We start from the raw sequence: 21,885 nt of genomic DNA, 5'->3' as shown, positions 1-21,885 counted from the left end.
CTAAAGTAATGCCATTCATACAATTTGATTACCACACAGTAGCTCAGAATGTCATGACTGATTTAAAAAGGAAAAACCTTTCATAAAATTGCAATGTAATCACAGTCAAGAGTTACTTATTCTTTTCAAGGGTAAAAGAGCTAATTAGCAGTTAGGGTCTAAATAGCAAACAAGGTCAATGAAGTAATCTAGTTGCTGGTACAGCAATGAAGTGGCTAAGTCTTGTTTAAATACTTAAAAAAAAAAACTACAAGGAAAAACATGATTCAGGATTAAGAAATGGAAAACTTGTAAATTATTCAAAAGTCCTAAGTATGTATAACATATAAATTTTCTTCAAGAAGAAATTTGGAAGACACTAGACATGAAAATCACTGAACATCGCAAAAAAAGGGATGCATCAGTAAGTTAAAGCAAAGGTAAATAATAACAGTCAATTAGAAAAAAATAAAGATGGGAAGTTTAAACTTTGTACAATTATAGCAACTTTAGCATGACCTATTTAAATAAACTGTTAACTATGAGAAATGGGAAACATAAAAGTCATTGATTCTATATGTATTAACAATTTTAAAGATGTGTAAATTTCTCAATTAGGAGGTTGAAATTTCTCAATTATGCAGGAAACTGCTCCAACCAGGTAAAGTTGAACTCTTTGGCAAAAGAAAGGAGGTCAAGGGCAACTCCAATTTAGACTAAAAGGTCATCTTCAATATGCCTTTTAAGCAGTAAAAAAGAAAACAAGTCTGCAACTTGGTATGAGATCCAACTAAACTTGATCACCCTAAGAATATTAATACCAAAACTGAAAGGACAACAATGGACACAAGATAGAAAAAACAATTGCAAGCATTTCTCTAGAGTTCTATGCTCATTAATAGCAGTAAAACAGACACATCTGGAATCTTAACTTTAAGTACTTACTGTATAAGCTCTTTAAGAGCAGGGACTGTTTCAACTTGGTCCTTGTTAAATCCTTAGGATTTAACACAGTGCCCACCACATACTATAGAGAAAGAGCTTAATGTTTAATTAAATCACTACATAAGAAAGGGAAAATAACAGTTAAGAAAGTAAACTCAAGATGAGTAAGTTGAAACTGAACAAATATGCATGGAAGAAATCTGAGCTAGAAACTAGATAATTTCAAATACATCCAAGGGGCAATACCAAAAGACTATAATATGATAACATTAAAAAGGCATGTATGATCAATGACCCATATGCTCACCTTTCTCTATAACATCATTACAAAAATGATCTAAACATGCATCAAGATTATCCATGGAAAATATGAGAAAGAATAGACATTTCACAATGTCTATTCACAACTGCCTATAAGAGATCACATTTTTACATCCATCTATAGACATAAGATCCCATTGTGATAATTTGTTTAGTACAAAAAAAAAAGAAAGAAAATGAAATAAAAAGCACATGATTGAGTAGAACAAAGCTTCTTTTCCCAATGTTAAGATCATAAAAGATTTCTTGATAGAGATAACCACAGAGATAACTTTATTTAATAGATGATCCTTTAACCATCAATATTAAACAGGGAAGCACAAGCTCACCAAATACGTTCACTGATATTACAGATGTCTTGATGATGTATGATGATCTATACTGATGTATAGATCTTCCAAATGGAAGATGTTAAGAGTCTTCAGATAGTCCACTTTGCAGTTGAGATGCATCAAAGCCCCACAACACTACAGACCTCCTCAACCCATTCATAGCCATTTAAAAACAACAACAAATCATATTTCCTTAAAAAATAAAACAAAACAAAAACAAACCACGGTACAAATACACTAAGGCTCCTAAATCCAGGGTAACAAAGATTCTAAAGTTTCTGTTCCTTTTTTATTAATTGGTATATGCAAAATATTTTAATTTCCTTTATAAAACTAAACAGTTTTATTTCAGTGTATTAATTGTCAAACCATCTGTACAGATTAAAAATGTTACAATCATATTCAAACTCAGTTGTGAAACATTAGGGAAGTACATAACAAATTCTATCATTTCCTCATTACTTTAATGCAATGATGAATGAAAACACAATTATAAAAAATTATTTTTAAAAAGGAAAGATGGATTTTATGTATATCTCTACTACACAGTCACCTTTTTTAAGGTGTCCATTAAGGAAAAAAAAGTTTCTGTATGGTAAAATTTTTACATATATTAGGTTAGGATCAAAAACAGCCACAATAATTACCTCAGTAACACTACTAACATAAAGAACTAATAATATAAACAATACTAATATAATACTAATGCATGACCTCAGGAACCAATGGCCACAGAAGTCAAAATGTATTTCTAATCTAAATCCAATAAAATTTCAGATTAGTTCTAAAGTAGACTCTCTCCTGTAAAAGGGATAATCAAGAGTATTTTGTGATCAAGGTATTTATACTTCTAGAATGAAATGCTTAACAAATGTGAAGCTACAGCCACAAAGGATTCTAAAAACACATTAATTTAAATGCTATTCTTGGAATTTAATTAAATGAAAATACTGTTTATCTAATATTTTCTGGATGCCTCAGAATAACACAAAAATCATAGCAGCAGTATTCTCTAATAATATTTTTACTGATGTCTAATGGATCATCATGGTGTCTCTTCAAAACACAAAAATACCACCCCCAATATTTTGTAAAATCAAATTTAAACAAGCCTATTTATTAATCATTTTAAACAGAAATCTCCTCGATTACAATAGTGTTCAAAAATCTCAATTCAGAGAGTAAAAGCAGTGACTGGATAAGATATACTTTAAGGAACTAGGGCACTCATTAGATCATAACTACAATAACAATTATAAAAAGCAAATGTTAGGCTAGGTATCAGTGGATATCAGAAATAGGTTAATAAAAAAAAAGTACCAAAGCTTAAAAACAAATTTTAACTGAATGGAATCACATCCCAAATATCATTTTCAGCCCTCTGTTCACTTTTGTAATGATGTGGGGTTGAGTATCCTACAAACTTTAGTAGTGGTAGTGGTAGTAGTAGCAGTAAGACAATTAGTCCAAGTACAGACTGAAAATGTATTACTCAACAAACTAAACATTTCCATTTTCTTACTCTGAAATTATGGCTTTCTCTTTGTTCCACACATAATAGTCCCTTTCCCATCTCTGTGATTTTGAATTGGCAACCCCCTCCCCCATTTCTGAAATGCACTCCCTCTTCACTGTAGCCTCAAACAATACCTTTCTTCCCTTCATGATGCAGCTCAAGCACCATCTTCTCCATGAAGCATCTGATAATGCAGATCTGTTAGATCTCCCTCTCAAATTACTTTTTATTTAACTACTTTGCATTTATTTTGTTTATGCTTTATATGTATGTCTTTCCCATTAAATGTAAACTTCTTTTAAGTAGATTTGTCAGTCAACAATTACTTATTAAGTTCCTGCTAAATGCTAGAGATAGAAAAATAGTGAAAGAAAATCCTGACTCTCAAGTCTAATGGGGCAGATAACATGTATACATAACTATGTACAACTATACAACAACTATGTATAAACACGGTAAATTGAAGGTAATCAAGAGAAAAAAGGGACTGGATTTAAAGGGGATCAGGAAAGTTTTCTTATAGAAGACAGGATTTTAACTGGTATTTATTTGAGTGAATGCCAAAAGAAGAGAGAAGGAGGAAGAGAATTCCAGGCATGAAGAGAGCTAATGAAAATGTTTGGAATCAGGAAATGCAATTTGAACACTAAAGAGGTATCACTAGTTCAAGGAATACTGAAAGTGAAATAGGAACAGTGTAAGAAGACTAAAAAGATAGAAGGGAGGCGTTGTGAAAGGCTTTGAACGTAAAAGAAAAGATTTTCTTCTGGAGGTGATAAATAAATATTGAAGTTTATTGGATACAGGTGTAACATGATCAGACCTGTACTTTAAGAAGATTAATCTGGGGTCACTAGATGGGCAGTTGATAGAGCACCAACCCTGAAGTCAGGAGGACCTGAGCTCAAATCTGGTCTCAGACACTTAACACTTCTTAGCTGTGTGATTCTGGGCAAGTCACTTAATCCCAACTGCCTCAGGAAGAAAAAAAAAAAAAGATTAATTTGACAACTGAGTGAAAGATGGACTTGATTGGAGGTAGACGAGATATGGAAATTTAAAAAAAAAAAAAAAAAAAAGGCTGCTAAAAATAAGGCATTTAGTATCAAGGACCTACACCAGAATGATGGCAGTCTCCGAATAGAGAAGGGTGTATACAAGAGATGTTATAAAGGTAGATACAATAAAATTTGGTAACACATTTGGATACGGGGAGGATGAGAAGAGTGAGAAGTGCAGGAATGACACTTACTGTAGGAATCTGAATGACTGAGAAAATGGTGGCACTTTCAACAGTAATACAGAAGTTAAGAAAAGGGGAGGTTTTGAAGGAAAAGATAACGAATTTAATTTTGGACATGTTGAGTTTAAGATAACTATAGAATATCCGGGTCAAAAGGTGTAATAGGCAGTTGGAGATGCAACACCAGGGTGCAGCAGAGAGATTAGGGCTAGATAAGGAACTATGAGAATCATTAGCATAGAAATGTTAATGAACCCAAGAAATTTAATGAGATCACCAAGTAAAATCACACAGAAAGGGAAGAGTAGAGAGGCTTGGAGAGAATGATCTGGGTGAAAGTCTAGCAAAGGGCTCAAGACAAAGTGTCAAACAGAAGAAAACCAGGAGTGAGTAGAGCCATGAAAAATCTAAAAAGAAGAAAATGCCAAGAAAACGAAGGTGACTGACAGTGTCAAAGGTAGAAAAGAGGTCAAGAAGGACAGGACTGAGAAAAGGTTATTACATTAATCAATTAAGAGATTATTAGGGGGCAGCTAGATGGTACAGTGGATAGAGCATCAGCTCTGAAGTCAGGAGGAGGAGGACCTGAGTTCAAATCTGATCTCAGACACTTAATACTTTCTACCTGTGTGACCCTGGGCAAGTCATTTAACCCCCTATCCCCTCCAAAAAAACTCATTCGTAATTTTGCAGAAAGCAGTTTCAGTTGAAAGATGAAAGTGGAAGGCAGAATTAAGAATAGTGAGAGGAAAGGAAGTAGAGGAATCAATTCTCAAGGAATTTAGGGAAAAGGGAAGAGAATTATGAGACAACAGTTAGTAGGGAGGAAGGGAACAAATGAGATTTTTTTTTTTTTTTTTTTTGAGGATAAGGAGTGGGGAATGGGGATGTAGCCCGGGAGAGCCTGGAGATAAGTGAGAATAGGGATGAGAGAAGGGGTAATCCACTGGGGAAGACAGGATAAAATGAGATCCCTTGTGTATTTAAGGTATTTACTTTAGCAAAAGGGCTACCTTTCCATGTGAAAAATGGATAAAAGTGAAAAAAAGTAGAAGGCATCTAGGAAATATAAGATTAGGAAGAGGGGGGGAAAAGGAAGTTTTCAGTGAATAGCTTCAATTTTTTCAGTAAAATCAACTGAGAGGGGAGGGGTAAGGGAGATTATAGAGTTTTGATATAAGACAAAAGGTTTGGAAAAGCTGTTGTGGTGAGTGAAATATTGAGTTCATTAAGAAGGTGTAAAAGGATTGCCATGATGTCAAGAGGGTCCAGCTAGATTATGTAACTAAATGTCACCTAAGGTAATATTTTTGTATCCCTTATATCTAACATAGAACCCAGCATGTAAATGTAAAAGCTTGTTGATTGATAACAATACAGTATTAGCTAACATATATACAGTACTATATATATATATGTGTGTGTGTATATATATTTATATATATGTATGTGTGTGTATATATGTGTATGTATATGTATATTACCTCATTTTATCCTCACAGCCCTGGGAAATGGGGATAGTCAAGAGAATAAGCATTTATCTAGTACCACCATATCTTGTGCACTGTGCTAAGTGCTTTAAAAATATTTCATTTGATCCTCATACAACCTTTCAAGGTAGGTGCTGTTATTACCACCTATTTTATAGTTGAAGAAATGAAGCAGAGGGACTTGGGCTCACACAGCCAGTGTCTAAGGCTACATTTGCACTCAGGTCTTCCTAATTTCACTTTGCTACCTCACTACCTCTAATAGATGCTATTATTCTTACTTCACAGAAGAGACGGAGAGACCTCAAAGAGGTTCACTGACTTGCACAAGGTCACCTGGCTGGTAAGTATTTCTCCAGGCAGGTCTTGCTAACCCCAACCCATTGTCCTAGAGGCTTAGTTAAACAATGTTTGAGTTTTTTTTTTAAAAATTACTTCCCCAGTGAAAAGATGTCTGAAGGCAAGAACAGGGATTTTCATTTTTTTATATGACTTTGGTATCATGATCTACACAAATTGATATTCAACAATATTAGCGGATTTTGTTACCTCTAGCTATATCACTTGGGCTTCTTAGTAATTTGTTCTTCAATGAAAACTGTTATTTTAAGATACCTCAATAATTTTTTTGGATTATTTAATATTCCAGCAGTATCATTATTCAGAGCAGCAGAAAGAAAAAACGTGTTTTTTTTTTTGTTTGTTTGTTTTTTTGGTTTGGTCTTCTGTTGAATTTGCCTGACTAGATTAATCTCCTTTCATTTTTAACATTATGACTTCTTTGAAAACCAGTCTCAAGTGACAAGAGATGGAAGAGGAAGGTTGCTCACATGTTTTATTTGATATGTTTGGATACCACCCTTCCAATTCAGAAGAAAGAGGATTAACAAGAGTGTCATTTTCTCTTTCTCAGACTCTGAAAAACTGCATTGCCTCCATCTCCAAAATTTTCTGTGACTCTCCTAAATTCTGCAATCTGGCCCTTAATTTTATCACTCAATTTAAACTACTCTCTCCAAAACTGCAAATGATCTCTAAATTACCAATCTATGCCTTTTTCTCAATCCTCATCCTTCTTGACCATGAAATAGACATTTGAGATTTTAATCACCTCTGCTCCTGGATTCTTCCATCTGGGTTTTAATGAAATTGCTCTCCTGTTTTTACACTGGATTTCTCTGCTCTTTTTCAGTCTCCTTTGCTGGATTATCATCCATGCATCTCAAGTGTGGATGTTCCCTCAAGGTTTTGCCCTAAATTACCTTTTCTCTCTATACTTTCACTTTAGGATCTCATTAGAATGGTTCAATCACCATATCTCAATGTAGATGGTTCCTAGATCTACCTATATTATATTGAGCTTTAGTATCTCTAGTCTCTTACCCTGAGCACTATTATTACAACAGCAACTACTCATTGACCATTACAAATAGAACCCCTTGCAGTCACCTCAAACTCAACATGTCCAAAACAGGACACGTCATCTTTCCCTTCTACACCTTCCCTTCTTCTCAACTTCCCTATGTTTCCACAGCTGTAGAGTAGCACTAATATCTTTCCTATCACCCAAGGTAACAAGCTCAATGTCATCCTCAACTCTTTACTCTCCCTCTCTCCACACAATCCAATCATTTTTCTTTTTTAATTTCTACAAAATCTCTTGCATATATCCCTTTTTCTCCACTCATTTGTTCAGACTTATTTCACCACTTGCCTGGAATACTAAAATAGCCTCCTAATTGGTTCCCTATTCCACGTAACTGCCACAATTGACTTGTCCCTGGCTCAGGTCTGAAACATGTCACTCCCTCTTCACCTAGTTAAAATCCAATGCCTCCCTACTACTATCTCTTAAAATAAATAATAATAACAGTAATAATAAACTCTTTTAATACTTAAATATTTTAAAAACCTGGACCTCTAAGTTTTAAAAGATTTTTAATCTTCAAAAGTTGAAAAATATTTTTTACTGATTTCTTTGAACTGATAGTTCATATTCAACAACTCTTTCTTCTTTCATTTCTTTTCATCTTCAGAAGACCATTCAAAGCCATTACCTCTACCACATAGTTCCAGTAGTTTTTCCAACCTGAATTTGGGCTTCTTGAGCAACTTGATTTTTTGAGCAAATATATCATAGAGAGAGTAAACATTGTCAAGTGTTTAAACTGTCTTTTCCAAATGCTGTCTAGAATTTATTGACTTCTTTCAACTGGTTTGCTTGCACCTCTGGGTATGTCATGATTTTCATCATTTCTTGTGAATCTGAAAGACTGCTGTTCCTAGGTATGAGAGGATCTTGCTATACTTATTATGGATTTTGCTATACTTCTTGGTAAAAATCCACACAAAAGAGGCAGTGAAGGTAGCCTTTGGCAGTTTTGCCATCGATATGAGCTTAAATCATGGTTAACCATTTTTTAAAATCATATCTTGTCCAAGGTTAGGTCCATTCCATGGAAATTAGTCAAATAGTTTGACTAGTCAAATATTTTTACCCTGCACATCTTTAGTAAACAGTTTGACCTGACTGCTAATTTCTATGATCCCCAAAAGCCTTTTCAATGCATTTAGCATAGTGACTGAAATAAATGGGTACTTAATAAGTGCTTGTTTGGGAAAATGATTTGACTGTCCTTATACCTGTAATGCATATACTTCATCCTTTTTCCAGTTTCCTTAAAGACAGTTCAAGTACCACCTTTTGCATAAGACCTGGCCTGACTCCCTCAGCTGCTAACTCCATTCTTTTCAAGGTTAATTTTTGTGTTTTTCTGTACTTAAACATGAATATGCTGTTGCCCCTCCCCACCATCTCCATTTTTTAGAATATGAGCTATTTAAAAGCAAGAATTATCTTTCTCTTTCGTCTTTACGTCCCCAACAACTATCACAGTGCCTGACAGAATGAGTATTTAATAAATGTTAGATGACTGAGAATTAACTATCATAATACATCCTAAATGTTAATTTATTTATACTTATGTTAAATATTTCAAGCATTTGTGATTTCATGTATGTCTCTACCAAAATAGGTAGAAACAATTGTTCTATATAAGCAAAGCAAAACTCTTCTAAACAATGATCTTAAGAGTTACTGTCCCTCTTACTAGTCCTGGCATCTTCAAACCTGATGAGACAAGTTCTTGGACAAAAGACATATAAGCCATCATTAGGCCCAAATGCCTTTCCAGGTAAAAACTGCCCAAGTTTGAGTAACACATTTGGTATAGCCATTGAGAATCCAATTGAGTACCTATTTTATAGATAGCAATTATTAGGCACAAAATCTTCATGAAGGCACTTTAGAGCTGGAATAGGCCTTAAAGAGTGCAGAGTCCAAATTTCTTTTTTAAATAAAGGAGAAAATAACAAGTGCCAAATAAATTATCTGGCACAAGGGGGGAAAAAGACAATAAACTTATTCTTAAGGGACATTTCCCACTCTAAGCATTTTTAATTATGTTTTTTGAAAGTACCCAACCATTGCTCTATGTCATTCTTCATCCCATCTCCTTAACCCACTGTTATAGCTTTGCATAGCTTTGAGGATCCTAAATTCAGAAAAAACCCACAGCTGTCCCATAGGACTCTCTATGGATTGACTCTGGGGTTTGCCTTGCCCTTTATTAAGGGAGCCTCATCTTATTAAAAGAAGTCCTAATTCATCCAGTAAACCTCAGTAACTAAGCATCCCTCCAGAATAGAAGCGTGCTATCAGAGTAAGCCAAATGAAATCTATTGGGAAATTATAGGTTGAAGCAAGTTGCTTAGAACAAACACACTTGTGGTTTCCAGGATTATCTTAAGGATATCAGTTCCAGATGCCAAAAGAGCTCAATGCCATTGATTAGTCATTGAAAGCATATAGTTAGCTATATAAAAATCAAGAAGAATAAAACTAACCACAAAAAAGAATGAGAATTTCTAACAATATCAGATAAATAAGCTAGTACATGGTGATAAACAGTGTGCATAACCTTTAAAGGAGCTGGCTATATTGGACCCAGAAGTGAACACAAAAAAAGGTGACCTGATATTTTCAAATATTTGAAAAGTTGCCATATAGATAAAGGAAAAGAGTTATCCAATGTTATTCCAAAATAAATTCCAAAATAAAAAAACCCAGAGGTTAAATTAAATGAAACACATTTTGATTCAACATAAGACAGTTTATACTGAAAATACTTATGAAATAATCTGTAAGGACCTGGATTCCCTTTTATTGGAAATGTTTGCACATCATCTAGAAAGTCATCTGACAGAGAAACTAGAAAAGGGATCTGAACAAGGAAGTTTTGTGGTATTATCTCAACAATTCATTTTAACTTTAAAGTCTATGCTTCTTGTTGACTGTAGTGGTATAGCTTTTTCCTTTTCCCTAAAACTTTCAAATAAACATCAATATGCTGAAAACTATACAAGAACTAAACTAAGGAATTCTTTCTCTTTGAAACATATTTTAAGAAAATAACAAATTTAATCTTTCTTTGATAATTCAGAAGGCAGCAGTATTTTAATGTCACCATTATTATATTATTTTACAAAATGAAAAAAATATATAATTTTCTACTTTTTCATATTAAAAACAAAAACAAATAACCTGTAAAGTAATTCCATCCTAAACTTAATTACCTCCTTTACATTCTCAAGCAATCTTCAGAGTCAGACTAGGTTTATTTCACCAAACAATTATTAAGCATCTACTATGTGGAAGGTAGTAATGATAGATACAAACCCCCAAAAATATAGTCTCTACCCTCATAGAACTTATAACATATGGGGAAAAACAATACACCATAAGTAAATAAATGAATGAATTACGTGGATTGAATTGAAAAGGGAGACTACTAACAAAGAGTTCAAAGTGGGAATCAGGGAAGTTTTCACGTGAAGAAAAGTGGCACTAGAACTAAACTTGGGAAAAGGTAAAGAATCTGAAAGGCAAGGATGAGAAGCAAGTACATTCCAGTCATGGTGGACAGCTTATAAAAATGTCAAGGAACAGGAAAAGGAATGTCAATTTCATGGAAACTCTAATAACATGGTTTGCATGGAATGTAAAGTGAGCAAAGTGAAGTAATGTAAAATAACATTGGAAAAGCAAGTTGAACTAGGCTATAGAATTTGTATTCTTCCTCCCACCCCCTCAGAAGCCACAAGGAACCACTGAATGTTTCTGAGCAAAGGAATGATGTGATTAGACTGATACCTTGGAATGATTATTTTAGCAGCTTTGTGAAGGCAGACTAGAGAAGGAAGAAACTGGAAACAGGAAGACTAGTTTGGAAGTAATTAAAATAATCCATAAGAGAGATGATGAGGCCCTGAGGATAAAAAAAAAAGGGACAAATTCAAGATGTCATGGAGACAGAATCAATAAGAATTGGCAACTAATTAATTATGGGGGGGGGAATAGAAGCAGGGGTGACAACAAAAGGGAGAGGGAAAAAAAATCAACGATACCTTGATTTTTTACTCTTTATAGTGTCAAGTTATCATGTTTTTCAGCAAGTGGGGATTTGGGAGGAACCAATAATATGAGGACTCAATAGCTATCTGCTTTTATTAATCCTCTCACAATCTCATGCCATGGGGGACACTGTCCAGTTTTTAAACAAACTATTCTGACAGTGTTACCATACCACACATACAAACATATATGTACAAATATATGTAAAGTATTCCCTGGTTGTTTTTTTTTTTAATTCTATGTAATTAAATCTTTTAAAAGAGGATTGAAAAATGTCTTACATCTTTTAGAGATGCTCTAGTAGAAAGAACATTGTGTTAAGAGTCAGAGGACCTGGCTTGGAATTTTAACAGAGAAGTCACTTACGACCTCTCTAAATTACATTTTCCTCACTTGTAAAAGAAAAGGATTAAAGGGGCAGGAAGACCTGAGTTCAACTTCAGCCTTAGATACATGACACTTACCAGCTATGGGACCCAAGACAAGTCACTTAACCCCGATTGCCTCACCCAAAAAAGGGGGAGGAGGGAAGGACTGACCCTTAAAGGACTGACCCCCTTTTCAACTTCTAAATATATAAATAAATTCTATAATCTTAAATATCCAGAAACTTCCCAAATTTCTTTCTAATGCTTCTTTCACTCCCATCCTCATCAAGAATTCAGATCCACAAACTATAAACTAAAGAAATAGAATGTTTGAGCTCTCTGTTCTGTTGGAATTTCAAAAAAAACTATGTGAACATGGAAAAATATACATAAGGTCATTTAAAGAGAAAGAGTTCTAGAGTAACAAACATACTTAGTAGCAAAAGTTAGGCTTCTGCAAATCTGTTCACACCATGAGACAGGGTTCCCCCTAAACCCATTTCAACCTATATTCTGCCCCTCTCTTTTCAAGACTGAGCTCAGCTATCACCTCCCCCAAGAATACTCTAAGGATTTCAATCACACCTACCTTCAGTTAAAAATGAGTCCCATCCTCCTGAAGTTTGGGCCACTATTATTTAACCCCTCAAGGTTATAGATTTAATATAATAATTATTACTTAACAACATAATAATATTTTTTTTTTTTTTTTCTCTTTCTTTTTTTTTTTTTATTTTTTTTTTTTTATTTTTTTTTTTTAATTTATTTAATAGCCTTTTATTTACAGGATATATACATGGGTAACTTTACAGCATTAACAATTGCCAAACCTCTTGTTCCAATTTTTCACCTCTTACCCCCCCACCCCCTCCCCTAAATGGCAGGATGACCAGTAGATGTTAAATATATTAAAATATAACTTAGATACATAATAAGTATACATGACCAAAACATTATTTTGCTGTACAAAAAGAATCAGACTCTGAATTATTGTACAATTAGCTTGTGAAGGAAATCAAAAATGCAGGTGTGCATAAATATAGGGATTGGGAATTCAATGTAATGGTTTTTAGTCATCCCCCAGAGTTCTTTTTCTGGGTATAGCTGGTTCAGTTCATTACTGCTCCATTAGAAATGATTTGGTTGATCTTGTTGCTGAGGATGGCCTGATCCATCAGAACTGGTCATCATCTAGTATTGTTGTTGAAGTATATAATGATCTCCTGGTCCTGCTCATTTCACTCAGCATCAGTTCGTGTAAGTCTCTCCAGGCCTTTCTGAAATCATCCTGTTGGTCATTTCTTACAGAACAGTAATATTCCATAATTTTCATATACCACAATTTATTCAGCCATTCTCCAACTGATGGACATCCATTCAGTTTCCAGTTTCTAGCCACTACAAAAAGGGCTGCCACAAACATTCGTGCACATACAGGTCCCTTTCCCTTCTTTATAATCTCTTTGGGAACAACATAATAATATAATAAAATTTCACATCTATAGGTTTAATGATTTTCTAACTTTTACCATAATTATTTTTGTAAAATGTTCAACATTTCTCTCCCCCAACTAGACTGTAAACTCCTTGATGGCAAGGAAGCAAGTATATTCCTTCTTTTTGGCCCCTGTGATTTATACAGAATTGGTACTTGATATTTTTGAAACACTTATTATTGCATAAGTTCTTCATGATTTATCAAAATATTACAATCCAGTTTGTAATCTGTCAACTGAAAACATCCCTGACAGAACTTGTACTCATGGCATTTGCAGTAGTATAATGGGGAGATAAAAACAAATGCAAATAACTCAAAAAGCTATAATACATTCAAAATAAGAAGCAAACCTACACTTAAGTTAGAAGATGATGTGCTAAGAAAGTGATTGATGACTAGCTTTCCCTTTTGCATCATTCTAACTAGTGCCAAAATGCTTCATATTACACAAAGCATTTTTTTATTTATTCCCTTCAATAAATGTCTTTCCAAGCAAAAAATGTTTCATGTAGTTATATAATAAATTATAATTGTTAAATTAAGTCTATAACTCTGGTCAAATAAAATGGCTCAAGCTTCAGGAGGATGGCACTCATTTGTAGCTAGGGGTAGGTGTGATTGAAATTCATAGAGGATTTGTGGAGGAGATGATAACTGTGCTTGGCCTCCAAGCGAAAGAAGCCTAACTTTTGCTACTGAGTTTGTTTGTTGCTATAGAGTTCTTTCTCTTTATATGACCTTATGTATACTTTTTCACATTTACATATTTTATTATTGACATCAAAATTACTACTTTATTACAGAAAAAAGTTCAGAAATCTGGGGGAGGACCGAAAGGAAAAGACCATATATGATGGGGTAAATAATAGCAATATATGACTAACTGCAGCTACTTCTTAAAATTCTCCGTTTTTCCACTTCAGCTGGCATTCTGATCACTTCATAACTAAAGAACATGTCATTATTAAATAATACTAAGTACCTACTTGTACATAAAAACCCATGTCTCTATCCAACAGGGTTATTTTAGTTTAAGAGTGACAATGGATTAGCCATCTTTATTTACATTGCTGATTTACCTATGTATGATCTGGTTTATTTAATTCAGTTTTATTAGGTGGATTCTTTCATCAGAAATATAATCCAGTGAAGATCTAACTGTTTTTCTGGAGTTGCAAACTCTCAATTATCTATAATAATAGAAGACTGCAGCATTGTTGTAATAAAAGAAATTCAAAGTCTTCTTTTTTCCATTCACTTCAACCTCATCTCCAACTAACCTCTTTAGAACTGCTGCTATTAACAAATTGCCAAAAGGATACTTAGCTGCTAATGAACAACATAACAAACTTGACATATGAAAAAAAAAAAATTAAGAGCCTAGATAATCTTGAAAACGAATAAATAGTTCCTAATATTCATGGTTGTAGGTTGTAGAAATTTTAAAACTGTTTTGGAAAATATGAAATTTCTAACATTGCATGTAAACTTTCTAGTTTTAAAACAAATTCTTAGAGCTTCTACAAATACTTGCTAACTACTGGCAGCTGAAGGCTAACTACTTCAATTTTTTGAAGGAGGTAGGTAGTAGGACTGAACAAATTTGGGAAGGGAGTAATGCTGTAAAAACAATAAACTTATAATAAAAGAACCACTACATTTATTACTATCTGTCTCAGTATATATTATTATATACCTAAAATAGCTTCCTTTAGTGGATCCCCTTCTTTTTAAAAAGCAAACTGATTTTTTTCTTTTTTAAAAGCTCTTCTGTAAATGAGTTATTAACCAGTACAAAAGAAAACAAACGATCTCAGGGACAGGAATAAAAGGTCTGTCTGTCACAAATACTGGCTGTGTGATTCTGGGTAAATCATTTGATACCACTAGGCCAGTGTTATCAAACTCAAATAGAAATGAGAACCACTAATTTGTATATAAGAATACTTTTGAGAAGCAAAGTGACTTCATTTTAAAATTTAATGTTATCTATGTTATATTGCATTTTTTATTTATTTTGTAAAATATTTCCCAATTATATTTTAATGTGATTCAGATGGACTCTGGAGTGTAGCTATTGAAATTCAGACTCTTGTTTAACATTCCTGCTCTAAGAACTTCTTTAAGACTAGCAATTGCAGAAAATGAGCTGACATGTAGTGGCAGAGGGACTTTGCTTATTGGGGTTCCCTGAACAGTTAACACAAAATAACCAATTCTTTTTCCAATATCTCTTCTCTCTCCCCTCTTTCCCTCCATCCTTGCCCTCCTCCTTCTCCCCCCCCCCCCCCGGGGCACCATTCACTACCATTTATAACAGTTTAATTTACTATCCTTCGGATTTTCTTGTTCAATATAGGCTTCCAATGGCAGTGGATAGAAGGCTTGCTACATCCTGTAGGGTTCTAACATTTTACCAGAGGAGCAATGGCCAAAAAAAGGAAAAAAGTTCTTGGAACGGAAAGATGTCTTCATTACTATTTGATCTACCTATTTTCAGAGAAGATACTGGGGAAATATGCTATTAAAGCAAGGGAGGGGAATTATTTCAATTATCTATAAACAAGCTATTAAAAGGAAGGCACATTGGTTTTATAGTAGAAAAGCTTTCAAGTAATTCAAAATTCACACTTGACTGAAATCTTGTCAATAAAGTCAAGCAAAATCATATCAAATCCCATTTTTTCAATTTTTGAATGACAAATCTAAACAATTTAGGGTCAGACAAAAAGCTCAAAGACCAAAAGTAAAAACAAAACACCTACCTGTTCTTGATTTTTCACATATATTAAAAAAAAACTTTACCAGAGATAAAAAAAATGTAAGTTAAAAAAATATTTAAAGCCAAAAACCACTCAAAATCCAACCTATATCCAAACATCAAAAACAAAAGCAATAATAGCCATCATTTAACATGTCCTCTATAAAATATAATTTAAAAATTAAAATGGATTGCACTTTAAGAGGTGCTGACTTAAGGCCTTTAAAAAAGTTATAACAAGTGAAACTACTGAAAAAAATTCACAATTCCTTATACACATAAGTTTTGGATAATCTGTCCCACCAGCACTCTCCAACAGTACAAGTTGTACCTAGCAATAGTAAAGGATACTGATTTCATTATCACTTGCATATCCTTGATACATTTTCATGCCAGAAAATTTTAGGTCTATATTTACAAAACTGCTTTAATCCCAGGAGGAAAACTGCAGTTCAATAACTAAAACTCTGAAAAGCCAAGTTTAATTATCCCCCCCTCTCAAAATTAGTCATAGTTCTTTCTTTAAGCTTTCATTGTAAAATGCCATTTCTGAAAGTATTTAGCACTCCAGCTTAGATCCAAACCCAATTAATGGATGTTTCATATTATATAATATTTCATAACAGCTTTTAAAGTACATTCATTTTGATTATCTGATTCGATTCTTAAAAGAACCTTATGAAGGAGGTTGGGCTGATGATAATCTCAGATTACAGATGAGGAAACCAAGGTTTAGAGAGGTTAAGAGACTTATCCCAGAGATAACTAAAAACCATTACATTGAATTCCCAATCCCTATATTTATGCACACCTGCATTTTTGATTTCCTTCACAAGCTAATTGTACAATATTTCAGAGTCTGATTCTTTTTGTACAGCAAAATAACGTTTTGGTCATGTATACTTATTGTGTATCTAATTTATATTTTAATATATTTAACATCTACTGGTCATCCTGCCATCTAGGGGAGGGGGTGGGGGGGTAAGAGGTGAAAAATTGGAACAAGAGGTTTGGCAATTGTTAATGCTGTAAAGTTACCCATGCATATATCCTGTAAATAAAAGGCTATTAAATAAAAAAAATATTTAAAAAAAAAAAAAAAAGAGAGAGAGACTTATCCCAGGACACAGGGTTAGCAGTAATTTGAATCTAAGGAAAAACTCTTAAAATTATAGTAAGACTAGAACTGGGAGTGCGATCCGAGGAAGCCTTTTCTATGGAGATCGCAGTATGTGTCAGAGGGGGCACCAGAAGCCAAGTCTTCCTAGCTCTGAGAACTGCTGGTTCTTCACTATCCCCAGATACCTTTTTTGACTTTAAGAGTACCTTTTTACATGAAAATAATCACTTTTGAAAAATACTTTTCTAAAATATTAGACAAAAAACAATTACAGAAGACAATATTTAAATTTCTGGATATTAACCCTAACTGTCTAGAACATCAAAATATAAGCTAACTATCCAGTATAGTATAATTTCCTTGAGGGTAGAACCAATTTCCTTTTTGTCCTTCCCTAGGACCAAGCACATAATCTCAGACTTAGGAGGTCATAAATTTGAATGAAAATATCTTCAAATGCACTACATTAGTAAATCTTAGTGAAATATTTGCTTTGTAGCATGTATTCAGAGGTAATATTTCCTGCTTCTTTAGTGTGAGCAGCTAAGTTAGGATTTTCTGAAAGAGAAATACTTAATTTTCAGCCTTCACAATTCATAAGCTTATTGTGAAATAAGAACCAATAAATATTGTACAGAGCACCACATTTCTAAGATTATATTGCTTAAAAAAATAAACAATTATTCAGCAAAATAACAGTTCAACAGCTGAATTTAGGATTTGAGGAATAACATCAAAAGTGAGGTGAGGTTAAATGATAGTACAATCCTCAAAACAGGAGAGCCTCACCGAGACTCGTCTTGAACTCTGTTCAAGTAATTAGTGTTAGAACATTTGACCTTCAAAATGCAGTAAGGCAGGAAACCAAAAGACTGTAACTTAAATTAGTTAAAAGTTTTTTTTTTTTTTCTTTAAAGGTGTTTTGGAATGGCTTCTTTTGCTCAGTCATAGAAATATGCCAAGTAGATTCATTACTTATCTATAAATTCATTACATTATCTACAAATTGTATTCTTCAATTAAATCTACTCCCAATTTCCCGGGCAGCACTATCTACATCTGACACCATTCCCCCCCTTCCCCCAATATCACTGGAAATAAGTAAAGTCAATAAAAATTGAAACTGGATGAATAGAAACCGGTTTTAATTTAAAATATCTAATCTCGGGAGCAATTCACAAAAACTAAGTACGATTAAATACATCCCAATAATCTCACTCTTCTCTCTCACGTCTAAAAAAAGTGTACAGCTTGACCCAAGGAGGAAAAAAAACTGTCGGCAGAAATAGAAGAGGGAGAAATGGATTCTACTCCGACCTGGGGGAAGTAGAGCTTACCAATACAACTTAGTAGGCACCTTTACTCCGTAGCCCCACAAACTGCAAGCTAAATGACTGTTGAGTTATTTGCAGTTATTTCAGTGACGGTAGATTTTGCTTTCTCCCGGCTGAGACGCTAAGAGCTCTTTTAAAAGTCGATTAGGAAGGAGTACTCTTAGGAATTATCTAAAGAGGGGCAAAAGCTATGAGGGAGGATCGAATCCTAGCGAGTGACTTTTTGAAATACTCTTGCATTAAAACAGCGCAATGAGTTTGACTTTGTTGGTCTGTCACTTCTGCATTCAGCTGTAACCTTCGCCAAACCTTGTGCCGCACCCCTTCTCCCCCGCCCACTCAAGTCCCGCCCAAATGGAGAGCGATTCCAAGTCACCATAGGACACCGTCTCCTGTCAGTCAGCCCCCCCTCCCCTAGCAGTTCCTCCAGCAGCTCGCTCTCCGCGGTTTCCCTTCAATAGGCCCCTAAAGGACAATGCTAAATGGGAGGGGGGAGGAGGAGAGGAGGGGATGCGGGGGGAGTCGGTCTATCCGGCCCAACAGCGCGGCCAATAACCCCCACGGCTCCTTGACAGCGCAGCCCATTAATTGCAAAGTCATCTCGGAGCCAAAGGCTCCCTCCACTGTTTACCCTCTCTCGCCCTGCGATGCCCAGGAGCTTGAAGGGCTTCGGGGGGAGGGCGTTTCAGGGGCCCCGGCAGGGAGCAGGAACGCCAAGCGGCTCAGCGCAAGGTCCAGGCGCCCCTCTCCCGGCCCCCTCCCCGGCCCCCAGCTCCGACCCCACTTTTCCCGCAAGGAATGGCCTCGAGTCCAAGGTTGGCTCATTGTGCATGGGCAGAGCGGGACCGGTCGAGGGGATGGAGCGGTCTGCTGTCCGCAGACCCCCGGGAGCGCAGACCCAGGCCAGGTCTGCAGAGGCTGGCCGGCCCCCGGCGCCGACCTGCTCCCGCGCCCGCGGGGCCGCTGTCCAGGCCCCCGCCCCCCTCGGCCGGCACCGGCTCCCGCCTGACGCACCAGAGGCCCTCGGCCACGGGCAGCATCCCCGACCTTTCCCGGGTCCCCGTTCCCGGCTCCCGAGGCCCCGGCGCCGCCGCCCCCGCCCCCGGGAGGCCGGGATGCCCATCCTCCCTCCGGGCCCCGGCAGCCGGCAGTGCAGGCAGGCCGGCAGGCCCCCATCGTCCCCGGCCCGGCCCCAGCAGCTCGCCCGCCCCCCCGGCTCCCGCCCGCTCCAGACGGTACCTGCCGAGGCTGCGGGGAGGGCGGCGGCGGCGGCGCCGGCTGGAGCGGCCCACAGCGCAGGCTGGCGGGCGGCCTCTCGCTCCGACCGAGACCCCCGTCCCGCTGCCGAGCGCCCGACCGGCCCTGGCCTGCGCCTTACGTAAACCGGCGGCGGCGGCGGCGGCGGCGGCAGCGGCGGCGGCGGCGGCGGCGGCTCCGGCGGCGGCTCCCAGCGCCACTAGGCGGAGGGGAGGGGAAGGGAGGGGGCAAGGGAAGAGGGAGGGGGACGGGGAAGCCTCTCCGCTCGGTTACCCGGCAACTGGCCTCAGCGCCCCGCCAACCAGGTGATAGCTCCATATCCTTCCGCTCAGACACCCGGGATTACATCAGAACAGGGTCACATAGTTCCCTCCCCCTTCAGGGTGGAGAGCGAGCAGAGAAGAAGGGAAGGAACGGAGAAGAGGAGAAGAAGGGAGGAAAAGGGGAAAGAGGGACGGGAAGAGAGAAAAGGGGGAGAGGGAGAAGGGAAAAGGAAAAGAGAGAAGGCAGCCGATGTGAAAGGGAGGGCTGTGAGAAGGAGGTAGGAAAGAAGATTTAGGAGAAGGGAGGAGTGTAAAGAGCTTTGCAAAATATACAGGGAAAGAAAGCCAATTTTTCTTACACGGGAAATAAATGTGCCAGCAGATAAAAGGCCAGCAGGAGAAGGGGAGGTACCCCTCCTTTCCCCGCTAATTCTGCTGTGCATGGAGAATAGCAAAATTAGCAGGGACACGGCATGGATCGCTGTCTTTCTATAGCCCACCCCGGTGTCGAGAGATTAGGAAAGGGAGCGGGAGCTGTCAGCTTGTACAGCAAACCCAACCTCTGACTTCATTCATTCCCCTTCCCAATGAGACTTTTCTAATCCCCATCCCCACCCCCACCCCAATCCGCCACCAGCCCCTTCTGACTGCTCTGCATCCCCTCTTCTCCATCTTTACCCGCGGGAAGATCAATAAACCCGCAGAGATGACAGCCCTCCGCTCCCACTCCGCTGATCAGGTGTGTTACAGAATTTCAAGTGCCTGCCTCAGATGCTTCACCTGTCAGCTCTCCTCTTTATCCTAGTAGAAAAGACGGAAGAATATTTTTTAAACCTGGCCGAAAAGCAAAACTCAAAGGGTTGTTTTTATTTATAAAGAAAAATGAAAATAATACCGAAGGATATGAAAGTGAAAATCCAATCGGCAGATAAGCACTAATCTTTCCATGACCTGCAACCTCTGACCCTCCTATTATGCCCATAATAGAATTTTCAGAGCCTGAAGGGATGGTGGAGGTCACCTATCCAACCCCTTGACTTTAAAGAAGGAACCTGAGACTCAGGGAACGAAGGTGTCACCCAGAAACTACAGGCCTGACAATAACAGCATGTCTCTCCAGTGATATTATTTCATTTCTTATTTCTTAATTTTCATTATTAATTTCATTTCATTATTCTTAATTTTGGGTGTATGAACTTACATAAAGAACTACATAAGTATATTAAATTTGTTAAAAGAGAATATGGAAGACCTGCTTAGTATCCTTCTGTTTGACTGTTTTTTCCCTAAAGATACTTGACAGGCCCAAAGCACTTTGCCACTATAAAGTACTTTTGAGGGATTGAAGAAACTGAGGGAAAAAAACAAAGGAGTTTTCAAACACATGAAGGGTAACAAGGTATAAAGCTTTTACATTGGTATTTTGAAGGTATTGTACTTTCCCAAAGCTCTCCTAAAAGTTCACAACTAATTACCCTTCCCTTTAAAAATAAAGATTACAATAATTTTCTTACTCCTAGAAGTTAAGCTTCCAAGGGAACACAGCTGAAGCCAACCAACTAGAAGAATCTGAGATGTAGTTTCCTAAAGTACAATTGATTTGGGAGAAAAATGCTACTAAAACCAGAATTAATAGTCCTTATGGGTCCTATCTGTACAGAATTATTCACCTTTTCTGGTCAATAAAACAACTGGAGCAAGATCAGACTCTCTGGTCCTTTTAACCCTAACATGTAATAGTAACAGAAGCTTGGCAGCTTTGATGTCAGTGCAGCAACTGCCTGCCTGGAGACTTCTGGCAACTAAAAGCATTTTTTTTTTTTTTTAGCAATTTTAATCATAAAAAACATTCCATAAATTAAGTCAGGAGGATCTGAGTTCAAATTCAGTCTCATACACTTTCTGGTTGTGTGTTACCCTGACCCAGGCAATTTCTGTAAGCCTTAGTTTCCTTATCTGTAAAATTAGGACAACAGCTTTTATCT

General features: G+C 36.8%; 1 protein-coding gene across 4 annotated transcripts in view; it reads right to left on the bottom strand.

The window, feature by feature from the left end:
• Nucleotides 1-19,954, bottom strand: part of KIAA0232 (KIAA0232 ortholog) — a 103,825-nt gene extending 83,871 nt beyond the window's left edge. The window contains exon 1 of one of the 4 annotated variants that reach the window (XM_031941552.1): nucleotides 19,620-19,954. The gene's annotated coding sequence lies outside the window, so the exon portion shown is untranslated. Of the gene's footprint in view, nucleotides 1-18,383; nucleotides 18,452-19,619 lie in introns of those variants that run through there. The other 3 variants (XM_031941550.1, XM_031941553.1, XM_031941551.1) reach the window with 3 other exon arrangements.
• Between the last annotated feature and the right edge of the window lie 1,931 nt (nucleotides 19,955-21,885).

This window comes from Sarcophilus harrisii, chromosome 6 (genome assembly GCF_902635505.1).
Source record: "Sarcophilus harrisii chromosome 6, mSarHar1.11, whole genome shotgun sequence".
In the NCBI taxonomy this organism is placed as follows: Eukaryota; Metazoa; Chordata; class Mammalia; order Dasyuromorphia; family Dasyuridae; genus Sarcophilus; species Sarcophilus harrisii.
Note: the sequence above shows the minus strand (reverse complement) of the source record. Positions and strands in the feature narration are given on the sequence as shown.